The sequence below is a fragment of the Protopterus annectens genome, chromosome 3.part0 (assembly GCF_019279795.1).
Source record: "Protopterus annectens isolate FY-2018-M chromosome 3.part0, PAN1.0, whole genome shotgun sequence".
NCBI classification, from domain to species: Eukaryota; Metazoa; Chordata; order Ceratodontiformes; family Protopteridae; genus Protopterus; species Protopterus annectens.
Genome location: NC_056731.1, coordinates 434,757,916 through 434,782,096, shown reverse-complemented (window position 1 = coordinate 434,782,096; position 24,181 = coordinate 434,757,916).

Sequence of the window (24,181 nt, the reverse complement as noted above, 5' to 3'; positions counted from 1 at the left end):
TCTTCTTTGAATTAAGAAAGAGTTGGGCATTCCTTAGCCAGGATTTGACTTCATTAAAGGACTGTTGAGTTGTTGAAAGTAGTTCTGGTAGTGATTGAGCAGTACAGATTATGGCAGAATCATCAGCATATTGAATGAGGGTCCCAGGGTGAGAGGCAGTGTGAAGGTTGTTTGTGAAAATGTTGAAGAGTAGGGGGTCTGATGATGGAACCTTGAGGGACTCCAGTAAGGTTGTGGAGAAAGGGTGTGAGTTCATTGGACCATTTCTCTGCTTGTTTATGATCCTTGAGGTAGCTCTGAAACCATTCTACTGTGTTATGTGAGAAGCCTAAGTTAGACAGGGTGTTCAATAGTAAGGGGTGAGACACTGTGTCAAAGGCCTTGGAGAAATCAAGGAATACTGAGGCTGTATAGCATCCTGCATCTCTGGTCTTGTTCATGATGTCTGTAAAAGATAATAGGGCTGTAGCTGTGCTGCAGCTAGGTCAGAAGCCATGTTGGGTGTTGGTTAAAAGATTCTTTTGCAATAGATATTGCATTACCTGCTGATGGATACCTCTCTCTTGAGAATTTTGGATATGGGTAACAAGATGGATATAGGATGGAAATTGGATGGATGAAAAGAGTTGCCTCCTTTATGAATGGGGAGGGGATGTGACATTGTTTCGATATAGTAGGTACTTCTGATTCAGATACTGACCTATTTATAAGGATACTGATTGGGTAGGCAACTGAGTTAGCAGCCAGTTTGAGGTGGTATGGGGGAGATTATCAGCTGAGGTAGAGCAAGGTTTTAGTTTTTGTAGCAGTTTCTTAATGGTGTCAGTGGGTATGGGCTGAAATGAGAATGGGGTTTGTATGACATTTTGTTGAATGGTTAAAGACGGGGTTATAAGCAGCTGATGGTCTGGGGTTGGTGTCTGAATGAAGGGTGGGGTGGTCCAGCATTAGGGGTGTTAGTTAGTAGGTCTGATATTGATTTTATGAAGTGCTTGTTAAAGTTTTTGGCTATTTGTAATGGAGGGGTATCAGCTGATAGGGTGTGCTCTCCATTTGTTCCTGGGTTAAGTAGAGACCATACAGCATGCCAAAATTTATTGTGGTTGATTTTATGTTGGAGGTGAAGCTGGGAATAATGTGACTTTTATCTCTGTTGATTAGTTTTGTCACTTTGTTACGTAGCGTTTTGAAATTAACATGATTTTGTTCATTTTTGTTTTGTTTCCAGGTTGACCAGGCTAGGTCCCTTTGCTTCATCAGGCGTTTACATTCCTTAGAGAGCCATGGTGCAGAGTTATTTTTGATTCTTTTCATACAAATGGGAGCTGGTGCATTACGTATGTGAAGGAAGGTGTTACTAAAGTATAGTACAGCATCATTAAAGGGTAGCTGTTTAAGGGGTGTCTAGTCTATTTCCTGTAGGAGATTGTTGAATTTATGCTGACAAAAATTATTTGAGTTCCTAACTGATTTTACAGTGTGTACTCTTAGTTGTTGCGAGTTTGTTCTAAGGGTGTAAGCTGACAGATGATCACTCAGAAAGCTAGACAGTGCACCAGAAGAGGGGTAATTGGCAGGGTGGGATACTAGGATCCAGGCTAGGGTGGATTGGCAGATAAGATCTTTGCTGTATCTTGTTGGAGCATTGACAAGCTGAGAAAAAACATACAGATTTATACTATTTGTGGGGGAGTTGGAAGCTATGGTTTACCAATCTATATTTACATCTCCTAAGATTATTGTTTCAAGGTTTATTGTTTGGGATGTCCAGGATAAAATATTTTCGAACACTGGTATATTGTTACCTGGTGGGATATATATTACTATTATGCAAATTCTTTTTGATATCTTGAGGTTCAAAAAAGAGATTACTACCTCAGGATTGGAAAAGATGGGTATATTACTGGTATAGGGGTGTGATGTTGAGTGTAGGGGGATATAGAAGGGCTATCCCTCCCCCTTATATAAGATCTATCTCTTCTGGTTATTGCAAAGTATGGAGGTGTTATTTCAGAGTCTTTTACATTGGGGTGTAGCCATGTTTCGGTAAAGGCTAGTATGTCAGGATGATTTTGATCAGTCCAGGCATGCAGTGGAGTATTTTATTACATATACGTCTATACTTATAAGGTTCAGTGTAAGTATGTTTAAATCTTTGGGGTTACACTTGTGGTTAAGATTAGAGGGTGGGCCAGGGTTAGGGTGTATGTATCCACATTTCTGTAGATAGGTAATGAGGAATGAGTTCCATGGGAGGTGTTTTTTATTCTTAGGTGATGGTACTGGTGTCAAGTGTGATTTCATAGGAGTTGAAGAGGCCAATTTGTGGCTTGAATAATATGTGAGGGTATAGGGGAAAACCAGTAGTCCAAAAGTATACATGATATATTGACAGTTATACCAGTTATAATCTCTTTTGTTTCTATCAGAACAAATTCCTATATTGTTGAACAAAATATCCCCATCAGATATAAAGGATGTCTGCAGTTGTATTTTATAACATAGCACACATTCAGTTGATTATAGCTTTTGTACTGCCTCAAGTTTGTGGTAAGTCAGGGATGCATTACATAATTGCTAGTGACAGAAAAGTATTTATAAGAATTGCGGCTGATCAAAGACAAGTCAGGATGAACATATATAACACAAGGTTGTGGAGACCAGTAACTGGTGATACATAGTTCTGAGCGATAAGCCTGATTCAGTCATTTACAAAGGGTAAGTAATGTTTCTTTTTGGGATAACCAAACTGGAAGGAGATGAGTTCTCATTTCCAAACATCATATTTAAACAGATTTGAGCATTTGAAAACTGTAACTCTAATCATAGTATATATGCTAAAGTGAACTCTTGTTTAAAGTCTAGTGGTCCCACAAAATAGCATAAGAAATTAAAACACCATTTTCCAGCAGGGGCTGCAGGCAATGCTATCTGATAAAGGAAAAAGTACAGTCAACAGCATTCAACAGTGTTTGAATGGGTGACATAGTGATGCAGGGGTTAACACTGTCACCTCACAGCAAACGGTTCTCCAGTTCAATTCTTGGCTAGGGTGCCTTCTGTGTAGAGTTTGTATGTTCTCTCTGCATTTGTGTGGGTTTCCTCCCATATTCTAAAGACATGCATCTGGAGTGTTTCTCCATAGGCTCTGTCCTAGTTGGACTTTTCTGGTCAACAAATGTTAAATAAATAGTTCGATTCTTGGCTAGGGTGCCTTCTGTGTAGAGTTTGTATGTTCTCTCTGCATTTGCGTGGGTTTCCTCACATATTCTAAAGACATGCATCTGGAGTGTTTCTCCATAGGCTCTGTCCCAGTCGGACTTTTCTGTTCAACAAATGTTAAATAAATAAAACACTCTGTTGTTTATTGGCAGATTGAGATTGCATACTTCTGGTTGTAATAACAGAAATGTATTAAATAGGCACATTTTTAAATAAAACTTTACAGATCAAAGAATTTAAAAAATAGTGGTGATTTAACAAAGCATCTTAAGGCTTCACCTATATGAAATCTAGAGTATGTCAATTAATAGGCTCATGTTTCCAATACATAATGGAATAAAGTCTTGAGAGGAACTAAAGTAATCTGATCTAATGAATACTTAATCATTCTTGAAACAGGATAAAATAGTCAAAGGTTTGGAAGACTAAGCCCATCTTTATCTTTGCAAAGGTTTTTTTTTCAAATTTACATTTCGGTTATTTTTTGCCACAACAGTTTTGCATCTGATTTGTTAACTGTCTAGAAAAAGTATTGAGGTATACATGAAGTCAAGTTACTACAAAAATAATAAATCCTAGAAAAATAATCATTTTGATTATTGAGAACCTTGCAAAAATACGTTTTTAATTAATTCCAGTTTTCTAGATCTGTTTTACCTTGCTCATATACTACCCAAAGTTAGCACCAATATCAGATTGGCTACCCAGTTTACATTTAGGTTATCTTACTGGTGGACAGTGTTTGAACTCTCGAGCTTTGATTGGCAAGCATCAACTCTCCGAAGATTGGAGTTCCTCCATAGGAAATCGATGTCAGCAAGTTGTGCCAGAAGTGATTCTCTTTTGGGAAAGTTTCCCCTTCTTCGAGTTGGTGTGATGATGCTGTTGGCATATATATAAGTTTTGGGGGTGTGGAGGGATCCAACACACAAACACAGTGAGATTGGGGAGCAGGGGGTTGCCCTCCTACAAAAACACTTAAAAAGGTGCTTTTCAGTAAAGATGTTCTCAGAGATTGCATTTCTGGGATCCTGATCTTCAGTGCATTCTCTTTCATCAACTCATTTTGGAAGCTTATATTTAATCCTAAAGTATTTTAATTTTTCATGAAGCCAACGAGGGATATATATATATATATATATATATATATATATATATATATATATATAAATAGATATATATATATATATATATATATATATATATATATATATATATATATATATATATATATATATATATATATACATATATATATATATATATATATATATATATATATATATATATACATTTATACATATATATATATATATATATAGATAGATATATATAGATATATATATATATAGATATATATATATATATATACATATATATATATATATATATATATATATATATATATATATATATAGACAGGTATATATAAGGACATATGAAGATATACACTAGACTTTTCAAAACTGAGTTTATAATAAAACTATTTACTGTACTCTTTAATAATTCTATAGTACAGTTGAAATTTTAGTCTTTTGAATTTTGTATCTTAATGGGGTTTTTTTGCAAACAATGGCACCAATGAGAGAATAAAGAGCTACAGTAACAGAGCACACACACCCTAGATTGTGCTGAAAAATTCTAATCAACTGAAAGCTGGCAAATTAGCAGAAAAGACACATAGATGCTGAATGACATAGAACTTAATTGCTTGAATGCATAAATATGAATATATATATGTGTGTGTGTGTGTGTGTGTGTGTGTGTGTGTGTGTGTGTGTGTGTGTGTGTGTGTGTGTGTGTGTGTGTGTGTGTGTGTGTGTGTATCTATATATATATATATATATATATATATATATATATATATATATATACATATAATATATATATATATATATGTATATATATATATATATATATATATCTATATATATATTTATATATATATATATATATATATATATATATATATATATATATAGATACAGATATTGCATAGGAAAATCACATTCTCTTAATCCAGCAAAATACAAAGGTACATAAACTTGGTTAAAAGTCTTACTGGCACACAGAGGAAAGATGCTTGTTGGACACTTTCATTTGCATTCTGATTAATTAATTCTAGCATCCAGGAAGAAAGAGTTCTTCATCATCAGCTCTCTCTCTACTCTTCCCTCATTAGGCCAATCATCGAGTATAGGTTCATAGGTTCATAGGTTCATAGGTTCATACTAGGCTATCTGCCCTAGGGCATTTATGAGCCTAGCCACAGTGTGTATGGCTTTCGCCACCCATTTTAAATTGATTTTGCTGTGCCCTTTTTCGAGGTTAGTATACTGTGCCTCTGTCTAACAGTGACACAGAAGTGATACCCGGGGTAAACCTACGATCTCCCATCCACTCATCAAGATTCCTCTTGAAGAGAGTCAATGAGGGACTCTGCCTAACCTGGACTGGGATTTTATTCCAGAGTGAAGGGAGCCTCTGGGTTATGAATCTGTCCCTCCAGCATGTCCTATTTATTTCAATGCTGAGGTTTAAGTCCCTCGAGCGCATAGCTCGATGGGATTTGGATTTTCTGAGGTGCAGCATGTCCATTAATTCTGGGTTGGACATGGCTTTATACGTCAGGCATAGATCGCCTCTGAGCAGGCGGTATGCCACTGAGTAGAGCTGGAGTTTCTTTAACCGGTCAGCATACAGCATCTGTTTGAGCCCCATGATCCTCTTGGTGAGGTACTTTTGGGGTCTTTCCAGTTGCTGCAGGTGTCTAGTAAGGTACATCCCAAAAAGGGCATTGTACTCAATTATGGGCCTGATGAGGGATGAGTAAAGAGGCACGATGACCTCCCCTGATCTAGATGTGAATCCCTTCATGATTAGGTGGGCTATATAAAATGTTTTTCTAACCACTTTGGCCATGTGGTTGTCAAATGAGAGATTGCTATCAACTTGGGTCCCCAGGTCCCTAATTACTTCTTCTGTACTTAATGGATTACCACCTATGTGGTAATTTGTGGGCACTTTGTTTTTGCCAAAGGGCATTTAGCTTGAGGCCATGGCTCTGGCACCAGTTGTCTGTTTCTATGAGGCCCTTTTGGAGGATGCTTGTGTCGGCTGGAGAGTCTATTATGGCACCCAGTTTGCAGTCATCTGCTAACTTGGTCAGCCACAGTCCTTCCATGTTGGCATGTACCTCCGAGAAATATATACCGAACAAGAGAGGTCCCAAGACTAAGCCTTGTGGGACGCCACTTGTAACTGGTTTGGAGTCTGACATGGCTCCAGCTATTCTAACCATGTGGGTTCTGTCCTTGAGCCAGTTTGCAACCCATCTAGTGACATAGGGGTTTATATTTAAGCTGCTGAGCTTATCTATAATGCCTGAGTGGGGTATTGTATCGAAGGCTTTTGCGAGGTCCAGGTAGGCTGTGTGGACCAACTTCCCCTTGTCAATGGCCTTGGTGACTGTTTCAAAGAAATCGACCAGGTTTAAAAGGCAGGATCTGCCCTTAACAAAGCCGAACTGGGTAGGATCCAGTGTCTTTAGGTCCCCAATATCATTATTTATAAGGTCCATGATGATCCTTTCCATAGCTTTGCAGACCAAGCTAGTGAGACTTATGGGGCGATAGTTTCCAGGATCCGTTGAGGCACCACCTTTGTGGAGAGGGACCACTGTTGCTGTACGCCACTCTTTGGGTACATATCCTGTAGTAAGGCTGAGATTGAACAGTAGTTTTATGTTTGGGTTTAGCTCTTCTTCGAGTTCATGTAGGACGCAGCCCGGGACACCGTCTGGTCCCATTGATGCTGTGTTTCTTGCTTTGGAGAGGGCAGCTCTTACCTGAGCATCTGAGATGTCAGGGGGGCAACACTCTGCTGGGATAGATATTAGCCCTTTTGGTGGGGGGGGGTTTGCACTGAACCTGTCAGCTAGGATGTTGGCAATGTCTGTGGGTTCAGTGTATTTTTTGTCATTTTGGACTAATTCTGAGCATATCTGGGAATTCCCACCCAGGTTCCTAACATAACTAAAGAAAGCCTTGTGATTATCCTTAGTGTCCTGTGCAATTTTTCTCTCGAAGCTGGCCTTAGAAGATTTTATGAGTGCCCGTAGTTTTTTGCTAATACTGATCAGAGATGCCTTCCCTTTTTGGGATTTTGCTCTGTCATGTAGTAGCTTCCTCCTTCTATTGTATAGTTTGTTTATGGCTGGGGTCCACCATACAGGACATCTGCCTTTGGAGGATTGGGTCTTGGTTTTATTTGGGATTGCATCATCCATGCATTCCTGAAGGTGAACGCTGAGTGAGAAGGCGTTCATTGTGTATTTTTTTGCATGGCTTACTGTGTTTTACTGTGGATTAAAACGTTTAAAACCAATTTTGGAAGAGGTTCTTTTGCTTCACTTCCAGTTCCAGTTTTTGGTTGGTTGCTCATAGAATGCGTTTATAAAGGATTTTGTGGTCTGGGCTGTATTATCCACAGGCCCAGGGGCTTTGAAGGATTCCACCTCGGTTTTGAGTAGTGTGAAATTTGCTTTAGAGAAGTTTTTCACTGTGGTTTTCTGGGCATGGGGTGGGGTCGGGATGTGAATATCCAGTGAGATTAGTTTATGGTCTGATCTTACCAGTGAGGGATACACTTCTGGTCTGGAGCATAGAGTCCCCATGTTGGTGATGATCAGGTCCAGTATGTTTTGTCCTCTTGTGGGAGTGGTAACAAGTTGTTCCATAGCATTTGAGTTTATAAATTCTAGGAACCTTTGGGCTAGGGTGTTGGAGCTAGAGTAATGCTCCCAGTCTATGGTTGGGTAGTTGAAGTCACCCAATATAATGGTGTTTGGAGAGACCTTCATATTTTCCAGTGTTCTCAGGAAGGCCGAGTGGGGTTCCTGGGTTTGGGAGGGTGGTCTGTAGCAGGCTATAAACTGGAAGGCAGTTTTACCCACTGTTAGTTGCACATGGATAGTCTCTGATGCTGCGTGCTGTGCCACCAACCTGGAGGTGTGGGTATCTTTGACGAATATTGATACTCCCTCCTTTTGTGGTTCGGTCCAAGTTTTGGGGCTGAAAAGCATGGTATGAGGTATAACCTGGTAGTGCTGGGGTGCTCTTGAGAGCCTTGAACCAGGTTTCTGTTACTGCACAGATATCGATGTTCTCCATGCTTAGGAGAGTTTTGAGTGCGTGCATCTTGAGGTTTAGACTTCTGGCGTTGAGTAGCATTACTCTTAGTTTCTTATCCCTTGTGATACCTATGGAGGTGGGTTTGACTTTTGAGCCTTGCCTAAAAAAGGCACTATGGGGGTAGCAAGAGCCTTTGACAATATCTGAAAGCCCAGGGGTGACAGGTGCAAGCCGTCCCTAGCGAAGCATCATGGCTTGTCGAGCATGTCATCCCAGGCTGACAGGCATTGGATCCCCTTTGAATGACACCAATACTTAAGCCAATTGTTGAAATTGATAATCTTGTCTTCATACTGTGGCATCATTCTTGGTGAGGGTAAGATGCTACTCAAGGTCAGGGTCATACCGGCCTGAGCTATATGCTCAGAGAGCTCCTCTATGTCTCTTTTCATGTAGTCCAGGGAGGTACATCTCAGGTCATTCTCACCAGCATGGACAATGACTGAGTCATATTTGTACTTGCCTTGGAGTAACCTGAGTGCTTGTGTTATGTGACGGATCCTAGCGCCCGATAGGCAGCTCACTGTGACCTTCTCCTTGTTCAGCCTGGTGAGCGGGACGTCAGTGTGCCTGATGATAGAGTCACCTATTACAAGTGTATCAGGTGTGTTGTTTAGCCTTAAGGGCTGTGACTGTTCGGCACACTGGCTTTGTGAGCTATGTGTTGCACATGTTTTGTTTTGGGGTAGCGGTTGCTTGGGTGTCTGCTTTGGAGGTCTCTGCTGCTTAGGCAGATTTTTATTTAGAGCCTCCAAGTATGTTTTTGTGTGTTTATGTGTTTGGTTTGCTGTCGTGGTAGGTCTATGTGAGACTGGAATTGTAGTGAGCGTGGTTTCCTTCTCCTCCTGACTGGTTACGCCAGTACTGAGTTGAGAGAGCTTAGCCTCCAGTTTGGCTATATGGTTGCATCTCTCACATGTGTTGGAATTTGTTGGGAGGACGAGAGGGTTGTCTGTGTACATTAGGCAGTTGTAACATTGCTTCAAGATTCCCAGGTTCACCAGCTGGATCGGAGAGGAGATTGACAACTGACCTTTGGACATGCTAGAATAGTATTGGGAATTCCTTTATAATTGAAAAAAAGGGCCAATGGGGAACAAGTTACTCAAGGGGAGTTTATGAAGGTGTAGTGCTTTTAATTTTTTAGTGCTGACTTATATAATTACTTTAGTGAGCAAGTGCTAGACTTTAGCGTAGGAATAGGGTGTTTATTATGAGAACTAGATCAGTTCCAAGGCTCAAACCCAAATAAGCGGCGCTGCTCGATGCTGCGCTATGCACAAAATCACGCAAAGCCACGCTACAGCGGGTTTTATACAGGTGGACTTGAAAGAGCTAGAAATTGGCCCAAAACAGCCAACAGACTACCAGATTCCTGTTCTGGGAACACTCCTCCAGGGACAGATAGGCTGCTCCAAGCTTCCCACTGCCTCTGGTGAACAAAGAAGCCTCCCTCTATCCAAGAAAGGAAATGGCAACACAGGAACTTTCCAAAAGTCCAGAATACAGCAAAGCCTGTATTTGGACTACTCTAGGTCAGGAAAGATGGGAAACAAGGACAACTTTTTTTTTTTTTCTTTTTTGCAACAAACAGCAGGAAATTGCAATAAATATGTAACACAGGCTAGCGCACTTGAGTGTGTAGCCTCAACAAGTAAATGCAACAACCAGGACAAACTTTAAAAGTGCAGGTACAAAAACAACTTTAGACAGTTTAAAACAGTTCAAGAAGCAGAAATATTTGCAGTTTAGCTAGATCGGACAGTCGCCCAGATAGTAGCAGGAAAAAACACTTTTATCAGATTAGCAGTCGCTCTTTTAGCCTCTCTGCTGCTAGCCCCACTCTGCAGGACCACGAGGAGCTTGGCTGAGTAGTAACAAGCGCAAAAACCTTGCCAAAGCGGGTTTTATACAGGGGGATTTGAAAGAGCTAGAAAGTGGCCCAAAATGGCCAATATTCTACCAGATTCTTGTGCTGGGAACACTCCTCCAGGGATAGATAGGCTGCTCTAAGCTCCCCACTGCCACTGGTGAACAAAGAAGCCTCTCTTAATCCAAGAAAGGAAATGGCAACACAGGAACTTTCCAAAAGTCCAGAATACAGCAAAGCCTGTATTTGGACTACTCTAGGTTAGGAAAGACGGGAAACAAGGATAATTTATTTGTTTGTTTGTTTTTTTTTTTTTTTTTTTTTTTTGCAACAAACAGCAGGAAAATGCAATAAATATTTAACACAGGCTAGCATGCTTGAGTGTGTAGCCTCAACAGGTAAATGCAACAAACAGGACAAACTTTAAAAGTGCAGGTGCAAAAAACAACTTTAAACAGTTTAAAACAGTCCAAGAAGCAGAAATACTTGCAGTTTAGCTAGATCGAACAGTCGCCCAGATAGTAGCAGGAAAAAAAACACTTTTATCAGGTTAGCAGTCGCTCTTTTGGCCTCTCTGCTGCTAGCACCTCTCTGCCCCATTTGGCATGTACCTCACTAGACACATGCAACAGCTGGAAAGGCCACAAAAGTACCTCACAAAGAGGATCCTAGGCCTTAAATACATGTCCTACATGGACAAACTCAAAAAACTCCAGCTATTCTCTGTCACATATTGTCTACTAAGAGGCGATCTGTGCTTGACTTAAAAAGCCATGTCTGACCCAGCTCTGTTAGAAATGCTACATCTAAAGAAATCCAAATCTGTCCACACCTCACCCTCCAGATACCTCATCCTCATTACCACAATGGCACAATCAACAGAACATGCTGGAGGGACAGGTTCATAACCCAGAGATTGCCCATGCTCTGGAATAGACTTCCCATACATGTCAAGCAGAGCACCTCATTGGCCCTCTTCAAGAGAAATCTTGATGAGTGGATGGAAAATAGAAAGTTCACCCTGGGGATCACTGCAGTGGGTCTACTTGATAGAGGCACTGGGAACTAACATTGGGTGGCATGATGCCAGGGTACTTCTATGGGCTAGGCTTGTAAAGACTCCAGGGTCATTAGCCTAGTACACACCTATGGATTTATGAACCTATAATATTATTCCCTTCCTTTGCCTGGTTTCCGTGACTTGAAATTACTTGATTTGCCACCATTCAACACCTTCTAGATAGAATAGCTACATGGCATTCTAGATAATGATTGTTAAGGGAAATGGGATGAGGAATTTTGATAACTAGAGTTTCCAAACTGTTTTTCAAGATGAATATTGTTTTAGATTGATTTAAATATTTGTACACTATGACATGAGACTTACTATGGTTAACTAATTTAAGTAATATGAAAGACAACTGTTACTATTATTATTATTATTATTATTATTATTATTATTATTATTATTTATTTATTTTTATTTTTTTGTAGAAAGAAGTTGCAAGCCTTTCTAGCACTATAACCTCACCAGGTTTAAGATTATAGACAATATCAAGAATTTTTGCAAAGAAAGAATCATATCATCAGATTTGTTTTGACTTCTGAAAGAGTGCTTGGGTTAACTGCTCTAGAAACTGTGTAATGTCACATGTAGATATTTGTGGCTTACTAGTAGCATACATTTCAACATGATTAACACAAAGGGTTAAAAGAACACACTGGAGTAAGTAAAACCTGTTTTTTATTGTTATATCAGGCAATATTATTTGAACCATGGTTTAATTAGAGTAAATGAGTTATTAGTTTAGATGGAATAGCAGGCTGTTCTTCATATTTAGCTTCAATGTATGTATCAATGAGAGAGACAGATGCTGCTGCAGCTTTCTAGGTCCCTACCCCTCTACTGCAGACATACACAAATCCCCCTTTTAGCCATTAATTTCTCTTCCGCATTACTTATTGGTGAGGGGTTCTGGCTAAATCACATGATAACCTTAGAGGTGTGCCAGCTGTCTCTGTGGACAGAGTAGCCTTATGGCTTAATACCCCAAGACTGTAAATCTACAGTCACACACCCTTATTTGCCTAGGCTGAGATCTGGTAGAGTGTTACTATAGTCCTGCAAGTGTGGCTGTCTAGATAGAGAGCAAACTTGTACTCATTTTTCCATTAAGAGAACCATTTTTCCATTAAGACAGGTGACATAAGGGGACAGGCATCATGTTTGTCACTAGTGCTTGTGCTTTCTTTTTATATGTAGAAGTTGGAAATCTTAACTTGACAGAGCATGGATAGTATCACAAACATCATTCTTTATGAAGCCAGCCTTTTCAAGCCCCTTTCCACTGAAGAATAGCCTGTCTTCTCTCACAACTCCATTGCATCTTAGACAGACGTCCCAATCCCTACTCCTGTGATAAAGGCTCTGACATAAGCCACTCTGTCTCATGTACCTCAAAGATCCTCCAATGTCTGAGAATCTAATTAAGTTTGGGTCATCTGAGTCACACCCAGTGATCCATCTCTTTATGAAATGGATCCAGAGATGCATATGTAGTTTTATGTTTGTTGGGACTCAATTAATAAATTATACTTATTATGGATGAAAGTGCATCTTAAGGCATTGTTTAGCAAGCACATTTTTTCTAATGGTACAATATTATCCTTCTTACACTTTTTCAAATATGGCACTTTATTAATGAGGATACCCCTTAACATTGATGTGAATGCTGCCAATCTTATATCAAAGGGAATGACGTTGCCATATCAATCAAAGAAATGAGGTTGAATGAGATTATTTTTCAGTCACCTCATGTTCATTAACAAGATTAAAATTTAACCTACAGTTACAAAAAGAAGTTATGGGGTAAAAATAAATTTAATATGAACCAAAGAATAGTCACAAAATACATGGGACTCTTGAGTGTATTGCAGATCATACTGAAGATGTTTGAGGAAAAAGAAAAATCTATCCTATACCAAGGTTGAGGGGAAGACCAAAAGAAAGTAAAGTCTGTCCCATTACAGTATAATGTTAGATACCATTTAAAATGATTATGCACGTTTTATAAAGTCCTGAAGCAATAAAATGTTACATTTGTTGTGCAGTGTTTTGGGCATCTTGATAAATAATTTAAGACATACCTAGCAACAAATCCTCTCCCAGAATTATGAATTATCAAACACAGAGATATTATGAATGAGGCCTTTAAAAACATTGAATCTGTCAGAGGAAGGTACATAAACAGAAACTAAACTCAAGGGGTGAGATAAGAGTAGACTTACATACTTAGTGACCATGAATCTATCATTAGTGCTTCCCTGTTTATACCTTTTGTAAAGGGAAAATATTTTTGATCAATATTGCTACCCCCCTTGAATTGTTCATAGATTTTCTCAAAAGAAACATGCATGGTAACCAACTCCTCATTAAAGAGTCAAATTGTGAAGGGCACATTTATGTCTCTTGTATGATGTATACATTAGAATTTATTTATTAAAATGACGTCAAAACATTTTTTTTTCTATTAACTTGCAGGCCGTGCTAACTCTAGGATGAAATAGTAAACATGAGAGACAGAACATCAAAATTGTTAACATACCACCCCATGACCTAATCTTAAAAACACTGTATAAGGCTAGTTGATAAATAACACAAAGAAACATTTGAAGCCTCCCCCCATCAAGGACCCAGCTAATGTATATACCAATGTTTATACTGTGGCAGATTGTTATGGTTAACATCTTTGCCACTAAAATGAAAAAAAAAGGTTGTCAGAGCTCCAGAACTATTAAATTAATACATTTATGTACTTATTGCTATGAGTAGCTGCAAGGCATATATCCCAGTAGTTTGGAAAGGAGTGTTCCTTTAGTTTTTTAAGAAATACTGTGCTGGAGATAGCCCAGCTGGTTGGAATGAAGTATCTTTATACTTCTTCACATGACTTAATAGGAAGAACATAGCCCATTTGTTGTTATGGAGTACTTCTGTACTTAATTCCATGAATATCTTTGAAGAAAATAGACCAGTAGGTTGCAATGTAGCATTTTTGTACTTCCCATGAGTTACTACAAAAGGGAGAGTTCAACAAGTTGAAATGGAGTACATGTGTGCATCTTTCCATTATAGAGTGTGAAAAAGATAGCCTGACATGTTATAATGTAGAATTCAAGTACTACTTTTTGCTATGAATAAAAAAGACCAACAAGCTGTACTGGAGAAGTTTGGCACATTTTCCTGTGAGTCACTGCAAAGGAGATAATCCAACAGATCGTAATGCAGTAGTTTTTTACTTTTTCCAATGAATGACCGAGGAGATATCCCAAACTGGTTGCAGTGGCATGTTGGTGTACTACATAAAGTGACAATGAAAGACAAAGTACAACAGGAATTTATGGAATATGTCTGCAATTATTTCCATGAGTTGCTATAATGGAGATGGCCCAACAGGTTGTAACTGAGTACTTCTGTGCTTATTGCCATGAGTTATTGTGAAAGAGGTAGCCCAAAAGAATGTAATGGACCATTTTTATACTTTTTTCAATGATGTACTTTGTGGTGAATATCCCAACAGTTTGTAATAGAGTATTTCTGTATCCTTTCTATTATGGAATGTGAACTGTATAGCCCAGCATGCTATATCATTCTTTTTCAATGTTGTAATATCAATCTCATAGCCTCAACAGATCTTCAAAAAGTTTTTCACCTGTGTACATAGAATCCATCACTCTATTCTCCACCCATCTGACCAAACAATTTTTTAATGAATTTAATACCCTTGTTTCCTTATCAGAATTGGAAAAGAGTTCCACCACAATCCAGCAATACAGTGGGAAGAATTCCCCAGATTATTTGTTTTACTTAGCTTTATATCTTCAAGAAAATTGTTGTTTCTAGTAGATAACAACCAACCCTTTTATTAATTCTAACACACCATAATAGTTATCAGATATGCCTTTATAAATAGTAATTATGTTACCTCTGACAAATCTATAATTTACTGTACAGAGCAATAGAAACTACAATCTTTTTATATTCACATCTTCTCAGTCCTCTAATTTGTCTCATAAAATACCTCTGCACCTCTCTAATCTCCACAACTAAGTATAATTATACATACAGTCAACAGCACCATACTGCAAAAGTAGGTGAACAATTGATTTGTAAATTGGAACAACTTTCATGTCCTGACTAGTAGTTGTTCTGGGAATATTTCCAATCTCATAAAAACATCTAAAAGGTTCAACCCAAAACTAAACTTATCTATTTTAATACTTAAGTCTGTAGTTTCCTCCACCTTATTTTGAATATTATTTTTCATTGCATATGGGTATAAGGGATTACCATCTCCAACATACATACTTGTCATTTTAGTGTTAAACTCCATCAAACTTTCAGCAGTCCAAGAATCAAGTTTTTTCAAGTAGCTTTATATACCGTGCTGATCATTAATACTGGCAATTACTGAGCCCAGACTGGAATCCTCACTGTATTTATTCAGCCATAACATTTTCTCTTTTGGAAAGCTGAACATAAAGAAACCAAATAGTATAGAGAATAGCATAGACCTTTGAGGGATGCCAGATATAACCACCTCTAATTTGAGGTAATGTTACCAATCTTCATGTTGCATTTTCTACCTCCCTGCTAGTTTTAACCTTTAACCCATTGTATCACATTATCATTTATATTATAATCCATCATAATTGATAGCAGGCTTGAATTCTCAACTGAAGCAAAAGCACTAGTTAAGTCCAAACAATGACATCTACCGGCAAACCAATATTTAATGCTTCCCAAACAGATTGAAACACAATAAACTGATAATGCATGAGTGACTCAACGCAAACCTGTGTTGATTTATATCTTGCTTAAACCTCATATAATCAGCTATATGTTCCCAAAGCACCATCTTATAACACTTTCCTAATGTACATGTCAAGCTGATTGGCCTATAATTCTTAGTTCTTCATCACTCAACTCCCTTTGAAACTGGAATGATTAATCCTGACTTCCAAACACTTGGTACATATCCTTTAAAGAAGGATTTCTGACACAGATACAGTAGACATGGGGCGATCTTTATTTTTTTTGTGAAAAAGAATCCATTAATACCATCAGAGGCAGTGGATGCAGTTGGATTAATCGTCTTAAAAGCCTTCTCAACACCAAACAGACTAAGTGTTGCGTATAAGTCACCCTCGGGAGGGGAACAGTTAAACAAACAAACAGAACTGGTTTCAGAATTAGTAAATTTTTCAAAAAACAAGTTTTGTTAAAACCTTGGAGTCAGTTACAGGGTAGTCGTCAACTAGAATATTTAAAATAGACTTTTGTTCACTTTTACATTGTTGTAAATGTCTGAAAAAAAGACATTATTTAAGCCACTTATAATCTCTCCTGTAAAATGCTTTTCTTATAGTACTGTTCTCTTGGAAATGCCTAGAAAGCCTTTTTAAATATTTCCAGATCTGAACCACTTAGTTCATGACCAGTCATACTCATATATTTTATTGGTATTTTTTAACCCATACAATATCTAAAATGTTCCCTCATCTGTGGACTCAGTTATTCCCTGAGTGTATCCATGTTCTAAACTTAAATTTACCAGTTCACTAACAGTCCCATTGAAGCAAACCTGATTTTCCCATATATCATTAGGGATATTAAGATCCCCAGCTATAGTAGCATGATTATTCCAAAGCAGTATGATAATGCTTCAACTAAGATTTAGTTTCAACCATACTTTCTTTAGGTGATCTTGGTTTCTAGTCAGTAAAATAAACAAATGTTAACAATCACCCTTTCTTTTGAAATATTTACAGCAATCAGTTCAAACTATTTACTATTATGAAGCAGGTAAGATTCAGATGTCTCAGTCGCATATATAGAGATTCCACCACCCTTTTGTCTCCAAAAGTTATGATATCTTTTATAGCCTGGTAAATTCAATGGGTTATAAGTTTCTGAAAACCATGTTTTAGTAACAGGAATAACTCTACAGCTTTCAGACTTTGCTCTAGCTTCTAGAGAAGCAAATTTATTATTCAAATTTCATTACTCAAAAAGAACTGTAGGTGACAGCACTGTCTCCCATGTCTTCACTTAGTCCTTTATTGATGTATCTTTAAAATGTCTTTAATAAGAACTTGCTAGCAGGATGACTTAAATGGATATTGTTATGCCCAAATAAAGAGGAGTTAACAACCACCTCCTCCATAACTTGATGTACTTAATAGCTGTTGCTGAAACACATTTTCCTAATATTATAGGCACATTTTCTCACAATCTCTGTTAATGTATGGTTACATTTTGACACTAGCATAAAATCTTACTGGATCTGTTCAAATGTCTGCTGCTTACTCAAATCAATGATATTCTTGATGATGCTGTTAAATAGTAGGAGTTAGTTTTTTTCAGATATCATTTACCCCCCCCACACACACACAATCACTAAAACAGAATCATATCTTATCCCCTTAGTAAACAGTTTATTAGTCATCTGAAAATATCATACACCTTATACCAAGGTAAAACAGTAAAGCTGATCAAGCCCTTATTAGATTTTGACAAAACCTTTTTTTATCACCTTGGTCATAGTCACCAATAACAAGAACCTGTTTGCTATCTTTAATCTATATTCTGTCACCACAACTATCAGCAGCTGTTTCCTTTTCTCTGCTTTTTATCATTACCGAGTTCAAGCGCACTTGTCCAATCTATTACTCGACTACTGTTTTTCCTTACTCCCTCAGCCATTCATTTCAGTAGTTTCAGTTTCTTTGATATTTAATTCTTTTTTTAAACTAATTTCCCCTAACTTACCTTTCAGGACTTGTTACTAGAGCCCCACAATTCAGCATACACTTCCACTTTCTCCATCACCTATCATTAACATTCCACATTTCATTTTCTAATTGGTTAATACAAGATTCACTAATCAAACATATTCCACTGTGTTCCTTAGCTGAAAGAGACCTGTTATCCACCTCATTTTCAGATGTAATTCCACAACCTACTTTGTGACCAAGTGAGTTCATCCCACAATTGCTTTTTAATGCTATTAGTACATCCCTATCAGTATCTGTACCTGTCTGCTCTTCAGAATCATACCTTCAGGAAATATGTGGGCTTTTATACTGTCATTATCCACCTGTATTCCTTTCTTCCTATTTGGCAAATCTTGTTCAGTTGCATTTCATGTGTTATTATCATAACAAATGTACTTAGTTGAGTTTAACTCACATTTGGCACACAGCATCATCCCCCTAATCTACGCATCTAATTTAGTGTTAAACATCAGCCACTTTCTACACTAACTCCAAAATCCCCTTTCTAATATTTTTTAAAGAAAAATTATCAATTTCTTCTATAATGTAATTTATAAAAAAATGGATTTGACTTCAAAGTTAAATATGGCTATCAATCGCTTCTCTTTTCTCTACTCCTCTACTTCCAACAGTCTTATCATGCAAAGATATGGAAAGCATGTCTTTGTGTCAACACAAGATGCAAGAACACATCTGCTCTTTTCACATCTACTTGAGCAAAGCAGCTTAAACAATGTTGCCTTGCACTACAATTGAGCTTTACCAAATATGGCCATCCCAAACTCTTGTTTCACACAGAACTTAAAGAAACATTTATCCACTAACTCTTAAAATGACTTGAGGGGAAAAATGCAATGAAAGGCAGTGAGCTTAATTCAAGACAGCATCTTCCTTTACTTTCTTAATTTGTATACTTTCTCTCCCAAATTGAACAATTCTAGTGCTTCTTTTCACATAGGTAAACAGGTTATAATGGAGAACTTCTGCACTTCTTCCCAAGAGATACTGGAAAATAAATAATCCATCAGGTTGTAATGGGGCATTTTGTACTTCTTCCAATAACTGAGAGTGAAGGAAATTACTGTTCAGGTTGTAATGGCATGTTCCTGCACTTCTTCATATGATTGGTTATGAATAGACAGTCCGACAGCGTACAGTGGAATATTTCTGTAATTATTTTCATGAGGTTCTATTAAGGAGCTAGCACACCAGGTCTATATGGAAAAGTCCTATATATCTTCCCATGAGTGAATACAATGGATGTATCCCACCATATTTTAATAAGAGCATTTTTGTGTTTCCACCCATGAATGATTCAGAAGGAGCCCAGCAGGGTATAATGGAGTATTTCTGTACTTCCTCCTATGAGTGACTGTTAAGAATGTAACTCAACATATTGCAATGGTGTATTCCTATATTTTCTTTCTTAACTTAGTGTAAAGGAGGTAGCCCAAAAGGGTGTAATGGAGACGTTTTCTACTTCTTCCCGTGAATGTCTGCAGAGCAGATAGCCTAACAGATTGTAATTCATTATTTATGTTATTCTTCTGAATGAGTGTGAAGGAGATAGCCCTTCAAATTGTAATGGAGCATTTCTGCACTTATTGCCATGAGTAACTATGAAGGACATAGCACAAATGCTTGTGCCTGAGTACCACTGTGTTTCTTCTCATGAATGGCTGTGAAGGAGATTGCTTTTCAGGTTGTAATAGAATATTTTTGCCCTTCTTCCATTGAATTATTACAAAATTAGACATTCCATCCTGATGCAATGGTTTCTTTCCATATTTCAGCCCATAAGTGACTATGAATGAGACAGCCCAATGGATTCCAATTGAGCATTTCTGTACTTCTCATGAATGACTGAGAAGGAGATTGCTCCACTTGTAATAGGTTCTTCCCATGAGAGAATGAGAAGAGGACAGTCCACAAGGTTGTAAATCAGCATTTCTCCAGTTTTTCCCATGGCTACCTAAAAAAGAGACAGCCCAACAATTTGTAATGGAGTATTTCTGTACTTTATCCATAATGGACTGTGAAGGAAGTTGGGAAACAGGTTGTCATGGAATGTTTCTGTGCAGTAGTAGAGCTCAATAACTGTCTTCATTTGCAGTAGCAGTGCACTTTTTCATTACATTCTTAACAATCTGGGTGCCTCTTTAAGCCTCAGCATTCAGTTGCACATATCTTGTACTGGTATTAGTGTATTTGATGACTCTATATTAAAATGTTAGCACTCAAAATGCTGAGTACCGACACGTGGAACAAAATGAAAAAAAATCAGGAGAAAAGTGAATCGTGAACATTGCATTTCTCCTTTAAACTTCTTTTTTGCTGAGAGGAAGCCCCATGACACCTCCTAAATTTATATATATATATATATATATATATATATATATATATATATACATATATATATATATATATATATATATATATATATATATATATATTTATATACATACATATATATATATATATATATATATATATATATATATATATATATATATGTATATATATATATATATATATATATATGTGTGTGTATATATATATATATATATATATATATATATATATATATATATATATATATGCCTCCCTAAAATAATATATCCCACTCTGATTATACTTGGAGAAGAGTAATATGGTTTGTGTTTTATTTGTTTCTGTATGTACTTGTGCTGGAATATAGTAAGTGTTGGCACCCTATGTGTTTTCAGTATTTTGAACTTTCGAGATTTTGGTCTTAGGATTTTGGTCTTCAGGATTTTAGGCTTTCAGGGTTCTGTATATATATATATATATATATATATATATATATATATATATATATATATATATATATATATATATATATATATATATATATATATATATATATATATATATATAAATATATATATATATATATATATTTATATATATATATATATATATATATATATATATATATATATAGTGGAGAGGATTATTCTGAGAAATGTCATTCTCAGAATTTGTATGTGTCAGTCTGTTTTTTTGACCATTCAGTCTTTGAGCAAGTCCCAACATTTCAAATGATTACCATGGCTGAGTTTCAATTTTTATACATAATTGTAAAAGTTTTGACTCTCATAAAGAGTGGATTTGTCGGGAATAAGAATATCTAGAATCCCATGTCTGAAAAATGTTGCTTTAAGTAATATAATAACTAAATTAGATAAAGTATCTTTCATTTAATTTATTTCTGGATATTTTGAATAGCAATGAACACACGCATGCATACATAAATAAATGAATTAATTAAATTAAAAGTATGTCTTTGACAAAAATAAGCACACCCACCAGAGCAAATGCCTCTCCGCTGACCGTAATAAAGTATGTATAAAATCCAAAAGCAAGAAGCAGAGAGAGAGGTAACCACCAGGCTTCCAATAATCCAGTCTCATTGTAAAAATATATAAAAGTCTTTTATTTTGTGCACTAGGTTCATCAGACCTTAAAACAAACAGTTGCTTAAATAGCAAGCACATGATGCAAAAATAATTATTCAATCAACTTTTAAAAACACGTGCTTCTTATAAAAACTTCATGCCATGAATTTCAAAAGACTAATCCACTATCCATCTACCTAATAAATGCTGCTACTTTAACATATGTCCATCACTAAATTGACCGATTGCATAGAATACTACAGTATTATATATCTAAATGGGCATATATCTCCTTCCAGCAAAAATGCGTACTTCATAATAAACTGATAAATTCAAATACATTCTATATTCATGTCCTAAAATTAAAAAATCCATTTATATGTAAGCTGTATAACAATGTTGCATTACATACTATAGTAAATAAATTACTAAGACAACATTAATAAATACAGCATAAATCAGAAGACCACCCTCTTGCTATAATGTGCATGTAAAATACAAATGAAGGAGCATATACAGTGCATAGTGTTGTTACCACCCTTACACATTATTACACCATGCACATCTAGTAGAATGCACTGGACATTATACACAGCACATACAAATAATGGATTGTATTCAAACGATTACTATCTAAAGTGAATATATGGCCATTTATAGAAATATCCTCAGACATATAATCAGATAAAGTACCTAGTGATAATAATACAAACAGATACTATAATTCATTAATATGTACTTATATATGTAGGCAATCTGGAAGCATATGGAATCTAGATAGTAGCATGTGTGGGGCCCAAATGGACAATATATTATTAATAATGATGATATTTATATAAAACATTATCAATTTTACAAAAATGAATATACAGCAAAGACCTTAGTATTATCTAATAACAGAACGTTTAGACCTCAAGATGGGTTTGATCGAGGCCCTTTCTTTATTGGAAGCCTGGTGGTTGCCTCTCTCTGCTTCTTGCTTTTGGATTTTATACAGAAAAGTATGCCTTTGTTTTTTTATCTATTTATACTTTGTTGATCAGGTTAATCATATGGAGCCAGGCCCATTTTCAGAGAGGAAAAAATAACATTGAAGACCTTGAGCAAAAAGAAAGAAAAAATATAAAGCATAACAGCTGAATGAGCTACAGTTGAATTCTATCATAATGGATCTACTTTGAAATAACAAATTTTTATAATACTGAAGGCCAACATATCAAGACCAGAATGTCAAATGCACTGTTTCCTGAAAGTTTAGAATATTGAATATTAGAATGCCAAAATGTAGTTAATTCTTGTGTGGTATATATGGAAAATTGAACGTTATCTCTTTAAGATTTAGTAGTTTGTGAAAAATTGGTATGATGGCCATTAAGTTGTGAGGTAGTGAACGTCTGGGTAGGTACGGACTTTTATAAGCTTTGGATAAGAAATTTTAGTTGTCATTGATGGGTAAGGGTACTATATAAATTGGACTGTATAACTGAAAACATGTTTCTGTTTTAAGTGCAAAGGTGCAGGAATTGTCACAGGTAGAGGTGTTTCATTGTACTTAGTAAACAGTGAATTGTTAAAGAACTTTGTTGTTTATGTTTACAGAGGGGATTTTGTTGAACTTTAGCCAGGAAGCAGTACAGCATGTAATGGTATATTTACCATTTTCTTCATGGAAGTGCGATCTTGGAGTTGATACATTTAATTAGCAGGGGGTGTGGGGGCACAGCCCCCCCCCCACGTGGAGGATGAAGCGGGGCTTGCCTCTGCCTAAATGTAGAAAAGTAGACAGTGATTTGTTTTATTTGTTGGTGTATTTTGTAGTGGTGGAGGGCAGGATGGTTAGGTTTGTTTTTTGTTTTTTAATATTTTGAGACTCAATGTTTTAACGTTTCAGGATATAGTAGCTTCAATGTTATGGTCTCAATATTTTGATCTTCAGTATTATGAAAATGTGTTAATTCAAAGTACATCCATCTTAACATATATATTGGAGTCTTTATATCTACATTTAGTAAAAAATGAAAACAAAGCAAAAGAGAAAACCTGAAGAAGCTGAGTTGCAGTCTGTGCATGGTACATATAACATAGTGCCAACTGAGTGAGGTAAAGTCACAATATTTGCTCAGAATATAAAACTGACAAAATCACAGCTGCATAAGTCACAGAGGCAGGGGTAAGGTTCCAGTACGCATATACTATATACAATTGTGTGAACTATAGTTCATAGAATAAGATCTTTACGGATGTCTGAATGAAAAGCAAGGTGTCAAAAGTTGCAAACTGCCAGCAGCAGGAAAACCAGTAAATGTGAAAGAAAGGTTGAAGTTAGAAGAATGTATGTAACAGGAAGGTACCGACAGTAGTTGAGGAAGGATGTGCTTAAAAATGTAGGATGTAAAGCATTAGAAGATAGGAAGATATAATCAGTATGCTGAATATCAGTCAGTGTAGTGGGCATAGGGCGTGGGGATGATGGGATATTAGTGAATGGAAGTCGTTCTACTGAAATGAAATAGTAGCAAGTTCACTCTCTGGCCTTTATGGAATTTCATGTGGAATCATCTCTTCTTTCACATTATTTTTTTCTGAAATATATTGAACACTTGACAGCTCATTACTATTGCCTTGATCTGATTAAACATACC